This window comes from Cnephaeus nilssonii (genome assembly GCF_951640355.1).
Source record: "Cnephaeus nilssonii genome assembly, chromosome: 16".
In the NCBI taxonomy this organism is placed as follows: domain Eukaryota; kingdom Metazoa; phylum Chordata; class Mammalia; order Chiroptera; family Vespertilionidae; genus Cnephaeus; species Cnephaeus nilssonii.
In genome coordinates this window covers 38,899,096-38,918,578 of record NC_137087.1, presented here as the reverse complement: position 1 = coordinate 38,918,578, position 19,483 = coordinate 38,899,096, and positions in this window count along the sequence as shown.

Below are 19,483 nucleotides of genomic sequence, written 5' to 3'. Positions count from 1 at the left end.
GACCTTCATCTTAAGCTAGGTACTTATTAAATGGGCAAAGTTACAAACCAGCTGGTGACTCCAGGAGGCCCAGGGGTGCAGGAGGCCTGGGGTCATGTCCCTGCTGGGTGACCTTAGTCAAGTCCCTTCCCCTTTCTGCAGGGATCTTCAGGTTCGTCTTCCTAAGGTGAGGAGGCTTCTCTCTCAGGCTCCCCTCACCCCAGCTCCAAAGTTTGAGTTTTCACTGGTGCACTGGGGAGGGTAGCCTGCCATGTGGACACCTCAACCAAGAGGGCAAAGTTGTCCGGGACCCTTTATGCTTTATCTTGCCTCACTGCCTGTGGAGCTAGGTTTGCGCTATATTGAGACCATAGAACAGCCTTAAGTTTTATGTAGCAGAAGCTTTGGTCGCCTACATGGCCCTAACGCTCCAGTCCAGGGATGCCACGTAGATTTTATTTTGTTTGCATTATACCCATCAGGCTCCAGTTCGGGGACGGAAATCATACCAGCTATTTTAATTGACAGAATTTCATATAAAGAATTGCTAACCGCCCGGCGGGTGTGGCTCAGTGGTTGAGTGTTGACTCATGAACCAGGAGGTTACCAGTTCGATTCCTGGTCTGGGCACATGCCCAGGTTGTGGGCTCGATCCCCAGTGTAGGGCATGCAGGAGGCAGCCAATCAATTATTCTCTCTCATCATTGATGTTTCTATCTCTCTCTCTCCTTCCCTCTCGAAAATCAATAAAATATATACTTTTAAAAAAGAATTGCTAACCAGGTAACCAAAAAGGTTAAAAAAAAAAAAAAAAAAAAGGACTCTAAGCTATCATGTAGGTAACAACTGCAGGAAGCAGCTACCTCTCCGACAGCCAGGGCCCAAAGGGAATGATTAAAACATGAAAGCTTAGTCAAGGGGCCCACGGAGGCAAGTCTCCGCCTATGTCTGAGCAAGGGGCTGGCAGGCTGGTGTCCTGTCTCTTAAGGGGCACGAAGATGCTGGGGTTACAGTGTGTTGGAAAAACTACAAACTGTGTTCAGCTTTTGCTACAGGAAGAAACAGCTGCTGCCCAAGTGAAGGCAGCTTTCCTGGGATGCTCACAACACAAGCAGCAGGAAGGAGCAAGTCCCTTCCTTGTCCTCCAGCCTGGCAGCCTCCCTCTGGCTCCCCCTGGTGGGCAGAGTCTCAGCCCCAGCATCACAAAGCGGGTGTGGAAGGGTGAGGCTGGAGGTGAGACAGGCATTTGAGCTTATTAAGTGGCCCCCATCACCTTCAATAAATTCAGTAATTGCTTCCTGGAAAGCAACATTGAGGTTTATGAGGCCTATTCTGGGCTCAGTAGAAAAAAAATCTTCTGATTAATTGGTGATATCAGCCATATGCCTACAGAAGAGAAATGGTGGCATGAATGCCACATATTTGGCCTTTCCCTGGCGATTAAATTACCTGCACAGTGACCATGAGAAGTGAGTGCTGCTTCCCAGTTTCCAAAAGCAAGGACAGCTGGGCAGGCAAAATGAGCTGCAGAGACAAGATGAGGACCCACAGAACCCCACCCACCCCCCTAGCCAGCAATCACTTACCTAATGTTCATAAATTAGGTGGTTGTGCCCAGAATCTGAAATGTTGATTAGAGCAAAGAGTGGGATGGTTGGAAAGGATGCCCGTCTGCTGCCTTACACCCAGCCAAGGATATTCTTCTCATAGAACCATGGAAGGGCAAGAGTGGGAGATGGGAGTAGAATCTCAGACAGCACAGGCCAAGCACCCCCACCCCCACCACCACCCACCCAGTGCCTCAGCCTAGAGAATAGAGTCCATCAGAAGGCTAGCAAAGCCAGGTAACCCTGGGTTCAAATCCCAGGTCAGACGTTTTCTTGGTGTTTAGATTAAGTAACAGATACAACTTTGTCCATAAATCAGGTGGGCAAGAAAAATAAATTAGAATGTGTTTTGAAGCACAATTTCTGGTCTTTCCAAGGGGATTTCAGGGGTGTATCAGAACCAGCTCAAAGGATGCACACAGATCCTCCCAACGCCGCCTTTGGTGAGGTGACCTCACCTTGCTTGCTTGAAAGCAGCCCAATGGGTGTAATTACACCACAGGGTCAGCAAGTGCTATGAATCAGGGCTTCTTTTTTCCTTTTCCTTTTTATTTTTTGCAGGCCACCTCAGCAGACACCACTGTTCCCTCTCCCTTCCCAGGGCCCATGTTGGAAGGAGAAGGAGATGGAAGGCAAATGTGGGAATGGAGTTGGGCCCATTAGTCTCAGTCGTGGCTCCACCCAGATCACCGGCTAATCCTTATTCTTGTCCACAAGATTATCTGCAGAATGCCTCCCCCTCCCCCTCCTGGGCCACCTTTGGAGCAGGGACCCGCAGCAAAGCCCTTGCTTTGTAGCTCTGGTGGGAAAGAGGGCACTCTGCTCCTCACCTGCTACTTCTAACCTTGGGAAGTTTGGTTCCCTTGTAGGGTTTGTTGTAGTTGTTTCTTTGTTTTTTGTTGAGGGTGTTTTTGGTTTATTTGTTTTTTTTGTGTGTTTTGTTTTGCTTTTTTGTTTGTTTGGTTTTTAGTATGAATAAAATCCTTCCTTCCTCAAATACTGTTCTTACTGTTTTCAAGCTTTCATAAACAAAAAACCAGAAAGCTCTGTCTCAAATCTACCTTAACCTCAGAAGCACACGGAAGAAAGAAGGAGGCAGAAATGCTAAAAAGGAGGTGGGTGGGGAAAGTTAATACAGCAAAGAATTTAGGCCACAAGCACATTCCCTTAGATTAATTTCATGTCCTCTCTGATGTACTTCTTGTAGGCTTCTTTCCTGTCCATGATGGCTCGTGACAACATCAACATCAGTGATGACTGTGATCTCACCCTGTGGGCCTTCAGTGGAGGCATTTTCACCAATGAGTCAGCAAGGCTACCCTCTGTCCTACTGACCATCTTCCCCTCTACCTCCAGAAATAGCCCATCTGCGATCTCCCGGATCTTGTAGATATCAGAGAACATCTCATCGTTGCTGATGAGGTCCTTGTAGATGACCACGATGGCGGCTAGAAGGAGACAGCCGCAGCCGCAGGAGCCTGGAGCCAGAAGCCAGCGTAGTGCAGCCCAGTGGCACTTGGGGGAAGAGAGGAACAGGCGGGAAAAGCTTTTATTTCTTAATAAATGGCTTAAAATCAAAATCCCAAAAAGCAAAACCTTTGGTCCCCTTCAGAATACGGTCTAAGATGACTTTAGGTCTCTAACGATGTCCGTTCTCCTCAGATTGATCTTCAGATTCAGCACAATCCCCCTCAAAATCTCAGTAGACTTCCTCAGAAATTGAGAAGTTAATTCTAAAAGACATATAGAAACACAAAGGGCTTAAAATAATCAAAGCAACTTTGAAAAATAAAAACAATATTAGAGTACTACACTACCTGATTTCAAGACTTATTCTAAAACTCCACCTATTAAGATAGTGTGGTATTGGTGTAAAAACAGACAAATCGATTAATGGAACAGAATAGAGAATCCAGAAATAGACTCACACATATATGGACAACTGATTTTTTTTTTTTTACAAAGGTGCAAAGGCAATTCAGGAAAGAAAAATGAAATTTGCCCCACACGTCATATCACAACCAGACATTAATTAAATGTAGAACCTAACACTACAAAAAAAAAAAACTAGAAGAAAATATAAAGAACACCTTATGACGAAGGGTTAAGCAAAGTTTGCATAGATAATGCACCAAAAGCATGATCCATTCAAGAAAAAAATTTATAATGTGGATGCCAACCAAATTAAAACTCCTCTCTTGCTCTTGTGCACCTGCTCTCTCTTGCTCTGTGATCCGCATGTGCCCATGTGTGTGTGCCTTCTCTCTCGATAGCCATATGGGTTTAAGCAGACCATGGCCCTGTGGACCACACACGCAAAGGACTACAGCTGGAAACACAATGAACTGGACTGGACTTTACTATGGAACAAAAATTCTGGGAAGTGGCCTTAATTCTGGCCCTGCTGAAGACAAGACTGGACTTCTTCCATGGCGAGATGGACAGACATGGGCCCTTGGAGGGAAACTCCCTTAATTTTACATCAATAAACCTTTCCACGAAACCCCATCCTCCCATGGGGACCTCAGGAAATTATTTTCTTCAAATCACCCCCAAGAACTCCACTTCCACTGATAACAATACCCCTGCACATCTATTAGAATGTCTAAAATCAAAAACAGTGACCATACCAAGTGTTGGAGAGGATGTGGAGCAAGTGGAATTCTCTCATACTTGCTGGTGGGAATGTAAAATGGAACACCACTTTGGAAGGTTTTCTTTTTTTTTTTTTAAGTTAAACATATGCTCGCTATATTAACACAGGAGAGGGGCATGAGAACTATATAAATTAACTAAAATCAAAGACAGGGGCCTGCTCCGTGCTGCCTGACAGGGAACCCAGCTGTCCAGAAATGCAAACAGACCACGAAGAGCCTCTGGACAAAGAAAATTCCTGCACAGATTGATCAGTAGCTGCTCAACCGCCCCTTATCATTTACCCACATCATAAAGGGAAATCACAGGGCCACAGAATATACCTTGTACATTTCCTGTAGAGGTTAAAGTTAATCTCAACCTTCTCCCACTCTCTATTTCCCCATACCAGCGATTTTCCATAGAAATTACAAACAGATATACGCTCAACTCTAGAGATGATTGGGATCTCTCTTCCTTTTCTTGAGTCTGCTACTCTGTCTGTGGAGTGGCTTTTCTTGCTTGTCCCCTCTGCTCAATGAAACCTGCTTTTCCACTTTAACCTCTTGTCTGGCTCAAATCTTGAATTCTTTTCCTGCCTCGGGGACTCACCCCTCGGGCATCAATATGACCCAGCTATTCCACTGAAGGGACCAAAAAGTTTTGCCTTTTGGGATATTGATTTTAAGTTGGTTATTAAGAAACAAAGACTCAGAAAGAACCTTTAATTCCTCTCCACCCCACCCCCCTTCCTGCCCAAGAGATGCAGATAGAAAAACAAGCTTCAGAAAGGAAATCTTAGGATGTTCCCCTTAGCCTAATTTGAATTAAGTATGGTAAACAAGAGGCTTCAGACTGGGCCATTAGCTGGATACCCCAAGTTCCATTGTTTCTGAGTCACCTAGCAAGAATTTGCCTGACATGATTCCCTCTTCCTCAACTACCTGTCAATCACCCATTCTCACTTCTGAAATCTAATATCCCCGTCCTCCACTTTCCCCTTGGTCTAAAATGTCTTATATAACCAGTTACCTCAATGGCTTTGGAATTTTTCATGCTTATGTGAATTCCCCATGTGCCTGCATTAAAACTTTTATTTTCTCCTATTAATCTTTCTCTGTTAATTGGATTATTAGTCCAGCCAGAATTTAGAAAGTGGGAGGAAAGGTATTAATTATTTTTAGCACCCACAGTATTTATCCAAGATATATGAAAGCATATGTTCATACAAAGACTTATACATGAATGTTCATAGCATTTTTATTTATAATGGCCCAAAACTGGAACCTAAATATCCATCAACAGATGATTAAGTAAACAAATGGTGGTATGTCCATATAATGGAGCACTACTCAGCAATAAAAAGGAACAAGCTATTACATAATAACACGACTGATCTCAAAATAATCATTAGACTGAAAGAAGCCAACAATAGAGAGCGTATACTGCATGATTCTATTTATAGAAAATTCTAGACAATGCAAAGTAATCTACAGTGACAGACTGGTGACCCCTGGGAATGAGAAGAACAAGGAGGAACAGAGACTGCAAAGGGTACAGGCAAACTTCTGTGGGTGACAGATCTGTTGTTCCCTCTCATGACTGTGGTGATGGTTTCCTGGGCGTATAAAAATTGCAGATTTTATGAAATCGTATATTTTAAATAGGTGCCATTTATTGTATGTGAATTATCCTTAAAGTGTCAAAATAGTCAATATATACATAATCTATTTCCAAAATCTGCCCAGAATCAGCATTTTTCCCTCAGAATTTCCTGCGGCACTGTTTCTGGGCACTTCCGCTCCCTGCTGCAGAGAGACTGGGACACAGCTGGAGCGGCTGTGGTCAGCAGCTAACCAGGCTCCACCCCAACCCCTGTCCCTTACCAATCCAGGCTCCAGCCCAATGCAGGCTCCGGGGCCTTTTCAGGTTCCTCCCCCACAGCCTGCCAGCAGATTCACGGGAAAGGAAAAGCTGGCCCCTCATCTCTACTTCTGCCCCTGCCCTCCTGCCCTTCTCAGTGTGTGGCTCCAACTGCCCTCCCCAGCTTATCAGCTGTCCCCAGCCAACCGCTGGAGGGCCTGCAGTGGGGACCCACCCGCTTCACCTACTCAAGGCCCTTCTCTCACCTTTCTATCTGAGGACAGCACCTCCAGGACCCTCTCTGTTCCCTCAAAGCCCCAACCCAGCCCCCTCTGTCAGTCACTTCTGGGCAAGTCCCCCGCGGTCACTCCAAAGAGGTTGAAACGCTTTGGTTCTGCTTAAAGCTTCTGTTTGCCTTGAGGAGTTTGTCACACATGCTAATGAATAATCAGGCTGCAGGAGCAGACACAAGGGCAGAAAAGGGGTGGGGTGGCCTGTAATGGCTTCTTCCTGGCTGCCAGGCTGATAAGATGCAGACAAACAAATGACTGGGGCCTCTCCTGTCTCCTGGATTTGGGTCAGTTGACTTCCCTGAGCAGCTAAGCTCCCAGGCCTGTGCCCGTCTGGGGCCCTCCTAGGGAGGATGGTTGGACCCTGCAAGTGTGGCCAGTGGGTGGGTCTGGGGGGCTGGCAGGGCCCAACTCCTGCCCATTCTCCCTACCCTGCCCAGTCTCAGGTGCTCCTCAGTCGAGACAGAGGAGTAACTAAGCAACTTATCTGAGGGCTTCAACAATCCAAAACAACTCTCTTCTCTCTCCCTTGTTCTCAATGACCTTTTTCCTATGAATTATAGAGCATTCTGAAAATAAGGAAAAAAGAAGAAAATTAAACCACGTGTGAACCCATCATACAGAGATAACCACTTTCATTTTGCTTTCATTTCTTCCTTGCCTTTCCAATGCATATTGTGGGGGCTAAAAAAAAAAAAAAAAAAAGGAATACTTTTCCTCCCACCTTCTAAATTCTTCTGGCTGGGCTAATAATCCAATTGACAGATTAACGGGAGAAAAATCAAATTTTAATACATGTGCATGGGCAATTCACATTAGCATGAAAATTCCAAAGACAGTGAGACAGCATTGGATAGAGAAGACATTTTGGACAAAGGTGTAAAGGGAGGGCGGGAATGGAATCTTAGATTTCGGAAGTGAGAATGGGCAATTGACAGGTAGTTGAGGAAGAAGAAACGCGTAGGGCAGGCAAATTCTTGCTAGGCAACTCAGAAACAATGGGACACAGGGGGCATCTAGCCAACAGGCCCTTCCTAAAGCCCTCCTGTTTACCATTCTTTATGCAAATTAGGCTAAGGCAACACCCTAAGATTCCCTTCCCAGAGGAAGTCTTTCCATCTGAGTTTTAGGCAGGAAGGGAAAGGGTCAAGGATTCTAAGTCTTTGGTTTTTTTAATCAACAGCTTCAAGTCAATATCCCAAAAGGCAGCTCCAGGTTAGCAAAACTTTGGTCCCTTCAATATGTCTTTAAAAGCAAAAGTGGTGTCAAAATAATAATAATGTTTAGTGAGCACGTGCTTACTCTTGTTCGGATCCACAGAGTGGCCCCAAGATGTATCTGTGTGGTACTAGGCAGTGCTAAGCTTCATGTGGATTATCTCATGTCATTTCCACAATAACTCCGAGAGATGATGTAACTACTATCCCCATTTAAGAAGTTAAGTAGCTCATCCAATGTCATCCAGCAAATGAACCAGTGGGGCTGGGATTCCAGCCCAGGAGATCTGATTCCAGAACCAACATTCTCCCAGCTTTGAAACTAAATGTCCTGTAAATATCTTTCCGAGCTTTTCACCTTCAGTGTCATTTTTAATTATCAGAGTGATTAAAGTACTCCATTGTTCGGAACTACCATCATTTCCTCATTCCCTATCAGGGGACATTAGGTTATTTTCAATGTTTTCTATAAGTCATTCTCCAATGAACATTCTTTTTTTTTTTTTAATATATATTTTATTGATCTTTTACAGAGAGGAAGGGAGAGGGATAGAGAGTTAGAAACATCGATGAGAGAGAAACATCGATCAGCTGCCTCCTGCACACCTCCTACCGGGCATGTGCCCACAACCAACGTACGTGCCCTTGACTGGAATAGAACCTGGGACCCTTCAGTCCGCAGGCCGACGCTCTATCCACTGAGCCAAACCGGTTTCGACTCCAATGAACATTCTTATAGTTAAATAGCTCAGAAACTAAAATTAAAACTCCTGGGTCAAGCATATTTCTAATTTAAGGCTTTTGATACATGTGGCCAAGATTATCCTCCAAAAATAATGGACCATATTATACTTCCTACATCCTTATCCACACCAGCCTACAAAGCATCCTTCATCCAAGTGACTAGATGCAGCTCAAGTTCTACCACATGAATAAAATTTAGATTAATTAGGGGCTCAGATTAGCCCAATCTTTTCCAGTGGAAATTCCATCCTCTCTTTAGCAGAAGAACAGCACCAGACATTGGACAAAAAAGAGCCTGAGGCAGAGGCGGAAGACCAACTTCTGATTGATTGAATCAGCTCACTAATTCTCCGTTTCTCAGAAACGCCTTGCTTTAATGATTGTCACGGAGTGGTCACTGTCAATGACCAAGAGACAGGACAGTACGTGCAAGGCCTCTAAGTCCTGTCGGCCGGGGAAACAGTCCCCTTACCCCTCTCAGTGCTTCTGGCTGGTCGAATAATCCAAACATCATACAGCAGGTTAACAGGACAAAATAAAAAAATTAATACGTGCACACAGGGAATTCACATAAGCATAAAAATTCCAAAGACAGTGAGGGAACATTGGGTATATCAGACATTTGGGGACAAAGGAGGTAAGTGGAGGTGGCGTTTTAGATTTCAGATGTGAGGATGGGCAATTTACAGGGAGTCAAGGAAGAGGGAACACACATGGCAGGCAAATTCTTGTTGGACAACTCAGAAACAGTGGGACCCCCAGGGGTGGGGGAGTCTAGCCCGGTGCTTGGAGTCTTCCCTACTAGCTAGGGTGTAAATTCTTAAGGTGATGACGCCCTGGTTCCCTTCTGAGAGTAGGTTTTTTATCTGAATCTCTTTTTTTAAAAGGAGGAAGTAAACAAACAAACAAGCCCTGACCAGTTTGGCTCAGTGGATAGAGCGTAGGCCTTCGGACTCAAGGGTCCTGGGTTCGATTCCGGTCAAGGGCATGTACCAACAAACAAAAAAACCTCTTCCTGAGTTGGTTGGGCTCCAATTGCTTTCAGTTGGAAATAACCTGCATGCCAGGGTGGCACATACTGGGGATGCTTGCTCCCGACCCCCACAGTCCCACCCCCACAGTCTCACCCTCACAGTCCCATGGCTACTGAGTCCAGCTGATGGCAGCTTGGAGCAGGGAGAGGCCAGAGACCAGGGCGTCAGGATTCACATTCTCGTCCTGGCCCTGGCATTCTTATAAGCACCAACAAGACACACCAAGCCTCATTTTCTTCATCTGCTGAGACTGAGGGTGGAATAAGGACCTGGGATTCCCACCCACTCCGATTCCGTATGTCCCAGAAGAGGATATTAATAAATACCAGCTAACCTTGTGCTCCTACTAGATACCAGGCACAAACTAAGCACTTGGCTGACGTTTTCCCATTTAATCCCCACCACCCCCACCCCAAGTCTTTGTAGAATATTTTGAAGCACAACTTTCCCCCTTGCTTGGCAGATGAGAAAACCGAAGCACAGGAAGCTTAAATCATTTGCCTAAGGTTGGACTGGGGGCAAAAGGCAGAGCCAGGATTTGAACCCAAGACAATCTGACTCCTGTCCAGTGGGCCTGCACTTCACACTGTGGGCACAGAAAACAAGCTCCCGGGCGGGGGGGGGGGGGCGGGGGGAGAGCCGCGCCTGCGCTGTCATCTGTCCCGGCTCCAAGCCCCATTCCACGGTGAGCAGTGAGGACTTGGGAGTGTATCCGTTGCCTATAGCTGCATAACAAATGATCAAAAACGTAGGGACTTGAAACAGCTCCCACATACTAGTTCACAGAAGTCCAGATGCAGTGAAGGGACCGAAGTTCTGCCACCCTAAAGCTACAGATACCGATTTTAAGCTGTTCCTTAAGAAACAAGACTCAAAGGGAGCCTTTGACCCTCCCCCCTTTGCAGAGATTCAGATGGAGAAACCTGCTTTAGAACCCAGGGGATCTTAGGAGGTCGCCTTAGCCTTAGCGTAGAGGAGGGTGAATAGAGGGCTTCAGGCAGGGGTCTGTTTACCAGATGACCCGCAGTGTCCCATTGTTTCTGAGTCACTCGGCAAGAATTTGCCTGACCTGTGCCTTCCCCTCTTCCTCAACTACCTGTAAATTACCCATTCTCACTTCTGAAATCTAATACCCACTCCCCCTCTTTTCTCCTTTGTCCAAAATGTCTTGTAGACCCAAGGTAGCCTCACTGGCTTTGGCGTTTTTCATGCCTGTGTGAATTCCCCATGGGCATGGGTTTTCTCCTGTTAATGGGTCCCTGTTAACTTGATTATTAGCCCAGCCGGAAGAACTTAGAAGGCGGGAGAAAAGTATTAATAGTTTTTAGCCGCCACAGCAGCATCACTAGGCGCTCTGCTCAGTATCTCACGAGGCTGAACTCGGGGTTCAGCTGGGCTGTGTGCTCATCTGGAGCTCAGGATCCTCATTCAGGATCACTCAGACTATTGACCGAACTCAGTTTCTTGCTCTAGTGTGACTGAGGTTCCCATCTTCTTACTGTCGACCAGAGCCCGCTCTCAGCTCCCAAGGGCTGCCCTCAAGTCCTCCCCAGGTGGCCCCCTCCATGTGCCCTCTCACACTGTCATCCACAACTCTCTTGTTGCAGGAAGGGTCCGGTCCCATGTAAGGGCCTGCCTGATCAGGCCAGACCCACCCAGGATAATCTTTCTTTTAATTAAATCGAAGTCGGCCATATAATGTAATATAATTGCAAGAGTGATGGCTCATCATAATCACAAGTCCCTGTCACATTTGTGCATGAAAAGGGGGCCACGTACTAAACCTGACAAGCTCAGAGGAGGCCTACATGATGGCCTCACAAACTCAGAGACCTAAAGTAACCACATAAAATGGTCTGAGATTAAGACCTCCTAACCAAAAGCAGTTCATAGCGGGTAGTCACGTCCTAGGAAAGTATTGTTCCCTAACGAAGGTCCATCTTCACCTTACTGGAGCCTGTCCATTGTCTTTCCCTACCCGATAACATACCTTTGGAAAATCCAAGTAATTTTCTCAGTCCGTTGAGATTTTGCTACCCAGCAACTTGTCGTCAGTTTGGCTCAAATAAACCCATAAAAATTCTTACAGGATTGGGTGTTTCTCACGTTGACACATTCAGAGGGTGGGGATTATAGAAAATGTGCACAACAAAAGTAGGAATCCTGGAACCTTTTTAGAATTCTGTTCACAAAATGGATGAGAAAATAAATGCTAAATGAATTAATGCATAAATAAATAAATGCATAATGAACGAAGTGCTCACCTGTGCAGAGGGAAGTGGAGAGTGGGATATACCCTAGACATCTTTGACAGGTCCCAGGCTCACTTCACTCTTTAAGAAGCAGGAACATACCTGGCCAGTGTGGCTCAGTGGTTGAGCATCAACCTAGGAACCAGGAGGTCATGGTTCCATTCCTGGTCAGGGCACATGCCAGGTTTGCAGGCTTGATCCCCAGTGCGGGGCATGCAGGAGGCAGCAGATTAATGACTCTCTCTCATCATGAATGTTCCTATCCCTCTTTTCCTCTCCCTTCCTCTCTCTCTCTGAAATCAAGAAAAATATTTTTTTAAAAAGAAAAAGGATAAGTTTATATAGAAGTTGAATGTATGAACTGTTCTCTGGAGCTTGGAGGAGGGATAAAAAATAATAATCCAGAAAACAGTAAAGACCAACAGGCCCTGCTTTCCCATTGGAGCAACAAACTTTCATTCCATTTCCCCTTCGCTTCCCATCTCTCACCTGTGGATGTTTACACCCTCCCCTCTGAAGCCCCCTCCTCACAGAGACCACTCAGCCTGCTCACCTGCTCTGAGAAGGTGGCCTGGGAAAGCTGAATACATTCACGAGTTATTAGTCTATCCAGGCAGCTGCCACCGCCGTGCCCCACATGAGCTGGGTCCATGAAGAAGGGCATGGACCTCAGCTCCATTTTCCCTGGTCTCCTCTTTCTAGCCCATAACATCCCCCTAATTCATGACCACATTACTCTTGAGTATCATAACGGCCCAGCGAGTTGAAGAGGGGCTGAGCTCTTCCCAGGGAAGAGAGACTAAGGCCATCTCCATCTTTCAGCCTGAATTGGTGAACTCTAAGTCCTCCAGGGTCTGGGGGTGACCATCTCAGGTTCCCCAGTATATATATATAACTCAGGACACTTTCTTCATCTGGGGGAGGAGGTAGATGGCCATCCGGCCTGCAACTGGCAAAAACTCCACCTCGCTGCCACTTTAAGCATCCTACCAGAGGCAAAGGACTTCTGCCTGTTTCTGGGGTGCCTTTTGGCTGAAATGCAGACTCATTCATTCATTCATTCAACAATGTTTTGAAGGCCTATAATGACGAGGGACTCTGTTCCAGGTGCCAAGGGTGCAGTGATATATTAAAAAATTCTTATCCTTAAGGATCTTACATTCAGTGAGGAAGATAGAGTGTATACAAGATAAATAAATAAATGATTTATTATGTTAGATGGTGAGAACGTGCTCTGGGGAAAAACAAGGCCAGGAAAGGAAGGCGGGAAGGCCCAGGGAGGAAGGAAGCAATGTTAGATAGGGTGGGTGGGAAAACCCACTGAGAAGGTGGCATGTGAACCTAATTAAGAGTTAGTTGTGATAAAGGGGTGGGTCAGCTGGGTATTTGAGAAGTTGCAAGTGCAAAAGCCTGGGGGCAGTCGTGTGACTCGTGTGTTTGTAGAACAGCAAGGGGGCCATGCAGAGAAGGAGCCAGAGGAAAAGAAATAGGAGATGAGGACCGAGGAGCAAGGAGGGCAGGGGCTGAGAATCATTCCAGCCGCCGTGTGGAGATGAAACTGTGGAGGTACATAGGGGTTGGCTGCCTCACTGGGCCAGAAACATCGAGTCAGGCCCAAGGGGCCTTGGATATAAAACACTGGCCTTCAACAAACATCTCTTGAGTAAGTGAATTGAATGTCTGGGACTCAGGCCAGCTGACGGTCTCTGAAAAGATAAGGCAGAACGGGGACAAGGGGACATGGTCCTCAGGAGTTGGGACTGCGGCTAATAGATCAGCCAGGTAGAAGGAAGAAGCGGGTGGGGTCGGGAATCTAGCTGGCGAGCAAGCCAGCAAAAACCATGCAGGCGCCTGCCTTCAGGCAGATGGTGTTTGCCCTCCTCCCAAACACTTTCCACTCACCAAATCCTTACTGAGCTCCTGTTGTGTAGCAGGGGCCTTGAACACAGGACAGCAAACAAGACAATCAAGAGCCTGCCACTTAGTGGAGCAGATGGTCAAGCAATTATATAAATAAGAAATAAAATAATCATGGGTTATGTAAGTGCTGTGAAGGGGAGTGTTAATATAAAATAATTGGAGCCCTGGCCGTTGTGGCTCAGTTGGTTGGATCGTCGTCTTGTATACGGAAAGGTCGTGGGTTTGAACTGAAAGGTCATGGGCTTGATTCCAGGTCAGGGCACATACTTAGGTTTTGGGTTCAGTCCCCAGTTGGGGCACATATGAGACATGAGAGGCAATGGATCAGTGTTTCTCTCTCTCTCTCTCTCCCTTCTCTCTCTCTCTCTCTCTCTCAAAAAAAAAAAATCAATGAACATATTCTCAGATGAGGAAAGGGAAAAATAAAAATTGATCGATTGATTGGAAAGGTCTCTAAGGAGATGATAGTTCAGGTGAACCTGACCAAAGATCCAACCACCTCAAAGCATGGCGGGAAGAGGAGTATTTCAGGCAGAGGAGGCAGCATGTGCAAAGGCCCAGAGTGGGGAAATCCACAGTGGGTCTAAGAACCAGAGGGAGAACCCCATGGGTTAGAAAGCTCATCAGGGACCTTAGCCTTCCTGCCCTGGTGGTCCAACTGTGAAGGAAGGAGCGGGAGTGCAGCTGCCAGGATGCTGTGCGTAGCAGCTACAGGTGGGTCCTGAGCTCAGGGGATGCTCACTCCCCAGAGAGACCCCAGGTAACCTGTGAGCACCAGTGGTTCCTGGACTCACTCATAACTTCAAAGAGCACCCATAAACATTGTTAAGCATTTAAATAAAGTTTATACCTGAAAATGTGATAGGAAGGCGGAGGGGCTTGCTCACTGTGTTAGTTCTTTATTCTGTGATAATTTCATTTCAGCTTAAATACAGAAAGAGAGAATAAAAATACTGTATTCCTTCCAGGTATCTCCCCCCAAAATAAAGAATGCTATGCCGCCGAAACCGGTTTGGCTCAGTGGATAGAGCGTTGGCCTGCGGACTCAAGGGTCCCAGGTTCGATTCCGGTCAAGGGCATATACCTTGGTTGCGGGCACATCCCCAGTAGGGGGTGTGCAGGACTGGGGGTGTGCAGGAGGCAGCTGATTGATGTTTCTCTCTCATCGATGTTTCTAACTCTCTATCCCTCTTCCTTCCTCTCTGTAAAAAAATCAATAAAATATATTTTTAAAAAAAGAATGCTATGCCCATATACCCATATTTTTAGCTCAATTCTTGGGTTAAAGTAGAAAGGAGAAAAACAAAATCCATGGAAATGCCAATTAAAAGTTGCTTTGCCATACATTTTTTTTAAAATTACACAACATGCCAGTTCAATTCCAGCTAGTATGAAAAATGTATAATTAAATTTATAATATCCCACTAAGGGAAAGATCCTACTTTTTCTTCTCAAAAATAATAGGAAAAACATGGTAGAACTCTTGTAGATAATAAACGCAGGCAATAAGGAAAATCAAATCCTCTCTTAAGTAATTCTGAAGTAACATCGGCAGTATCTGCCCAACTCCCAATACTTCTGGGGTTTCTCCTCTGGAAATCCCAGAAGCCCCACTCCTACCCTGTCTACAGGGGACACCTGACCCCAGCTGGACCAATGAAACTCTCACCCAGGAATCTGGATTTCAACTGACAGTTTATGAGTCTTGGTGGTGGGTGGAATGAGGGCTAGATCTACCCAGTAGCTCCCACGCAGCCATGTCCTGCCATATGCCCCTCAGTGTCTGTTGCTTTAATCACCTCGTCTGTGGTGTTTTGTTATAGCAGCCACGTTGACTAGAACACCACCTCTTCCTCAACACTGAGCAGAGGGGGCTCTTACATGATGCCAGGGCCCAGTAGCACCCCCTGAAAGCCTCCTGAACACACACAGCATACTGCAGAGGACAGTAGCCACCAGCATCGAAGAGGTATGAGCCGGAAGATTCTTTGGGACCTAAAACCTGACCAGCCCTCAACCCTCAGCCACCTCACTACCAGGATCCAGAAGCTGATGGAATTCATGCCAGTCACTCTGGGCATCCAGCCAGCCTCCTCTGGTGCATTCCTGCTGCTTTCTTGCTGGCCAGAGGAAGCCCCATTTGGCAAAAGGACAGCCTTGAATGCAGGAGGCACAGCCCAAGACTGAGAGGCCAAGGACAACTGGCCCCTCCTGACTTGTCCCCCAACGCTTTCCTGCTGGGATATGAGGAAAGTGCCAGACAGGCCCCCATGGGTTGTTGGGGACTGATGACCCCAGCCCCTTCCTCCAACCGGGCTGCAATCACCCAGGATAACACAGAGACTCCTCTCCTCTCTCTTCTCTTACTTCATCTCAGTTGACCCATTGCCTCCCTGAAGCTCACAAAATTCCATTGTGTTTCCATTCGTGCAGGAAGACCGCCATGATCACTAAGATGGAAGATAGAGACAGCAAAGCACGTTTTCATCTTGTTTGCTTGTTTTAATAATGAAAGCTTAGTTCCTCAAAATCCGATTTTTATGTCTTTTTAAAATAAAATTTTTAAATTGATTTCAGAGAGGAAGGGAAAAGGCAAAAGAGATAGAAACATCAATGGTGAGAGAGAATCATTGGTCAGCTGCCTCCTGCACACTGGGAATGGAGCCTGCAACCTGGGCATGTGCCCTGACCAAGAATCGAACCATGATCTCCTGGTTCATAGGTTGACACTCAACCACTGAGCCATGCCAGCTGGGCATATATATTTTTTAATGTCTGAACTTCCCTTTATAGTTCTCTCTCTCTCTTAAAAATACATTATGCTCTGTGCCCTCTGGAGTTACCTCCTGAAGAGCCTTTAAGAAACAACAACAAAAAAACACCCTGGCTGGTTTGCTCAGTGGTTAGAGAGTTGGTCCATGGATCAAGGGTTGCAGGTTTGGTTTCCAGAAAAGGGCATGTACCTCAGTTGCAGGTTTGGTCCCTGGCCTTGGTTGGGCATGTACGGGAGGCAACCAATCAATGTGTCTCTCTCACGTCGATGTCTCTCTCTCTCTCTCTCTCTCTCTCTCTCTCTCTCAACCTCTCACTCTCTCCAGTCTTCCTTTTATTCTCTCTAAAAATCAATGGAAAAAATATCCTCAGATGAGGATTGAAACACACACACACACACACAATCCTCTCTCTCTCCTCCTTGGCCTCCTAATTCCCTGGCCAGTCCATCTCTGACTCATCCCCCTCCTCCCAAATCCTTACCACCCTCCCATCCTACCCTCTGTGCCCAACTGACACCATTTTCTCTCTTCGCAAGCCAATCTCTCCTGAGAAGCAGATCTGGGACCAGCCTGGGGTCTCCACACCACAGACCCAACCATCCCTTGCCCAAACCAGTGCCTGCTCCTGGTCTCCTTCCCTCTCAGGAACCTCACATGTGGCTCCCAAGCTTGAGCTCTTCCTGCTCATCCCTCCTTGACGGAGAGCATCACTGAGCCCTATCACACCCACCTCCCCAATGTCTCTGGCTTCTGTCCCCTCCTTGACACACCCAATCATGTCTTCACTTCCTCTTGTCTGAACGTTTACATTAACCTTACAACTAATTACCAGCTGGGGAACTTGGGCCAAGTCACTTTACTTTCTTGAGCTTTAGTTATTCTCCCTGCAAAATGGGTATAATGATGCTCACTGCTATGGGAGGATGAACTGTAGAAACATATTTACATATTTATAAATCACTTAGCACACTCCTCAGCATGGACCAAATAAATTTGAATTCATCCCTCCTTCCCCCACTTCTTCAGCCCTGTTCTCCATCGTGTGGTTTATCCTCTCGAGACAAATCTGATTTCTAGAGCCATAGTTTGCCAAACACACCCTGCAATTTTCTGCTTCCAATCATCCAGCTGCAAGAGTATTGAGTGTCTTTGTTTCCATCTTAAACCAAGTTGATATTGTATAAAATTATCTGGTTATTTTGATTTATCTAAAATATGCCGATCAGGAGGATACCTGAATTTTTTAAAATAATTATGATTTCTTAAGGCTTGTCTCAGGAAGTTTTTATAAAACAAAGTAGAAAGAACTCATTCCCTTTAGGCATTTTCCTTCCTTCCCACTTTGCTTTTGCAAGGATTTGCAATTCAGATTGAGGATAAACTGTATTTTCACTTAGAAAAACACATTTCCTCTAGCAATAAAATTCTCCTTTGAATAAATTGCCCACAAAAGAGCTATATCTTTATACTTTATATGTGCAACAATTTAACAAGAAAATGCTATTGATCTCTTTTCCCTTTCTTATTATTTCCCATCATTTCTCTAGTGATGGGAATTAAGAACTGCACAATTACACACACACACACACACACACACACACACACACACACACACTCCTCCTTTGTCTTTTCAGACTTTCCCCCAACAAATCCTCACAAATGACAGTGGTCAGCTTTAATTTAAATTATTTTAGCTGACATCAGCTTGGGGCCAGATTCTCAGCATCAAGATGAAATGAAAAACTGAAATAAAACCCATGACTTCAGCTGAATTATCCTGAAGTTCTATATCCCCCAAGAGAACTGCTTTCAGATCAATCTAGAAGAAAAAGTGTGTTGGTGTGTTGATAAGTAGAAGGGACAGATGGTTCTGGAGTGTGGAGTTGAGTGTGTGGGCTCTGGAGACAGGCCCTCTGGGCTGGGACCCTGACTGGGCCCCTTCCCAGCTGAGGGACCCCGGGTGAACTGCTGATATCTCTGAGTTTCAGTTTTCTCATCTGGTGTTGTGAGAATTAAATCAATTATAGAAGTGTAGAAGTTAGGACAGTGCCTGGCACATACTAAGTGATCAGTGACAGTAGGTATCATTCTTATTCCAGATAAAATCAGTGCCACTTCCAGGTACTAAAATCCTGGAGGCAGTATGATGTAATGATCAGAACCTTTTACACAGCCAGCCTGGGTTCCAATCCTGACTCTACAGCTTGCCAGCTGTGTGACTCGGGGCAAGTCACATAACCATTCTGTTCCTCAGTGTCTCCATTTATAAAGCGGGTATTAGAACTTGTACCTGCCTCATAGAAATGTTGTCAGAATGAAAGAAACGATGCGAAGTACTTAGCACGTACAGTAAATGCTCAGTGAGCTTTGGCTGTTACTTTTCCTTGCACCCCACAAAAATACATGTAGTTAATCAACTCAGAACCGCTTCCCCAATCACTGGGAGGTTTTCAAAAGGCTGTAAGATTTTTCCACTTCAGTTGTTGATTAGGAGCTAAGTTGCATTACAACACACCTCCTATAAGGGGGCTTTCCCAGTAAGGTGGGTGGAAAGGCCCCTTAGACCAGTGGTCGGCAAACTCATTAATTAGTCAACAGAGCCAAATATCAACAGTACAACGACTGAAATTTCTTTTGAGAGCCGAAAACCGACTACTGCACATGGGCCACGAAGTTTCAATCGCACTGTACATGCGCGCCCGCACGTGGTATTTTGTGGAAGAGCCACACTCAAGGGGCCAAAGAGCCGCATGTGGCTCGCGAGCCACAGTTTGCCGACCACTGCCTTAGACCAAAGGAGATCAGATTTACCCTCTCCTTGAAATTGGCAGCCAGAGCACCGGCAACTGACCTGAGCTCAGCCAAACAGATGCTCACACTGGCAAGGGGGCCATTGTTTCCGAAGGCAGAGAAGGGGGAGGTTGGAGGTGGGAAGGGTTGGAAGAAAGGGGAGAGTGACCTGTGGGGGTCTCATTCACTTCAGCCACAGCACCTTCACTTTTTCCCTAAAATTCCTAATTACAAAATCAACACATCGTTTTAGAACTAGAAGAAGCATCCATAACTGCACTCAGAAAGTGGGATGAATCTCTGCAAAATATTCCCCTCAGTTCTCCTCCCCAATCAGCTAAGTCCTTCTGCAACTCATTCTCCCTGCTTAACAGTATAC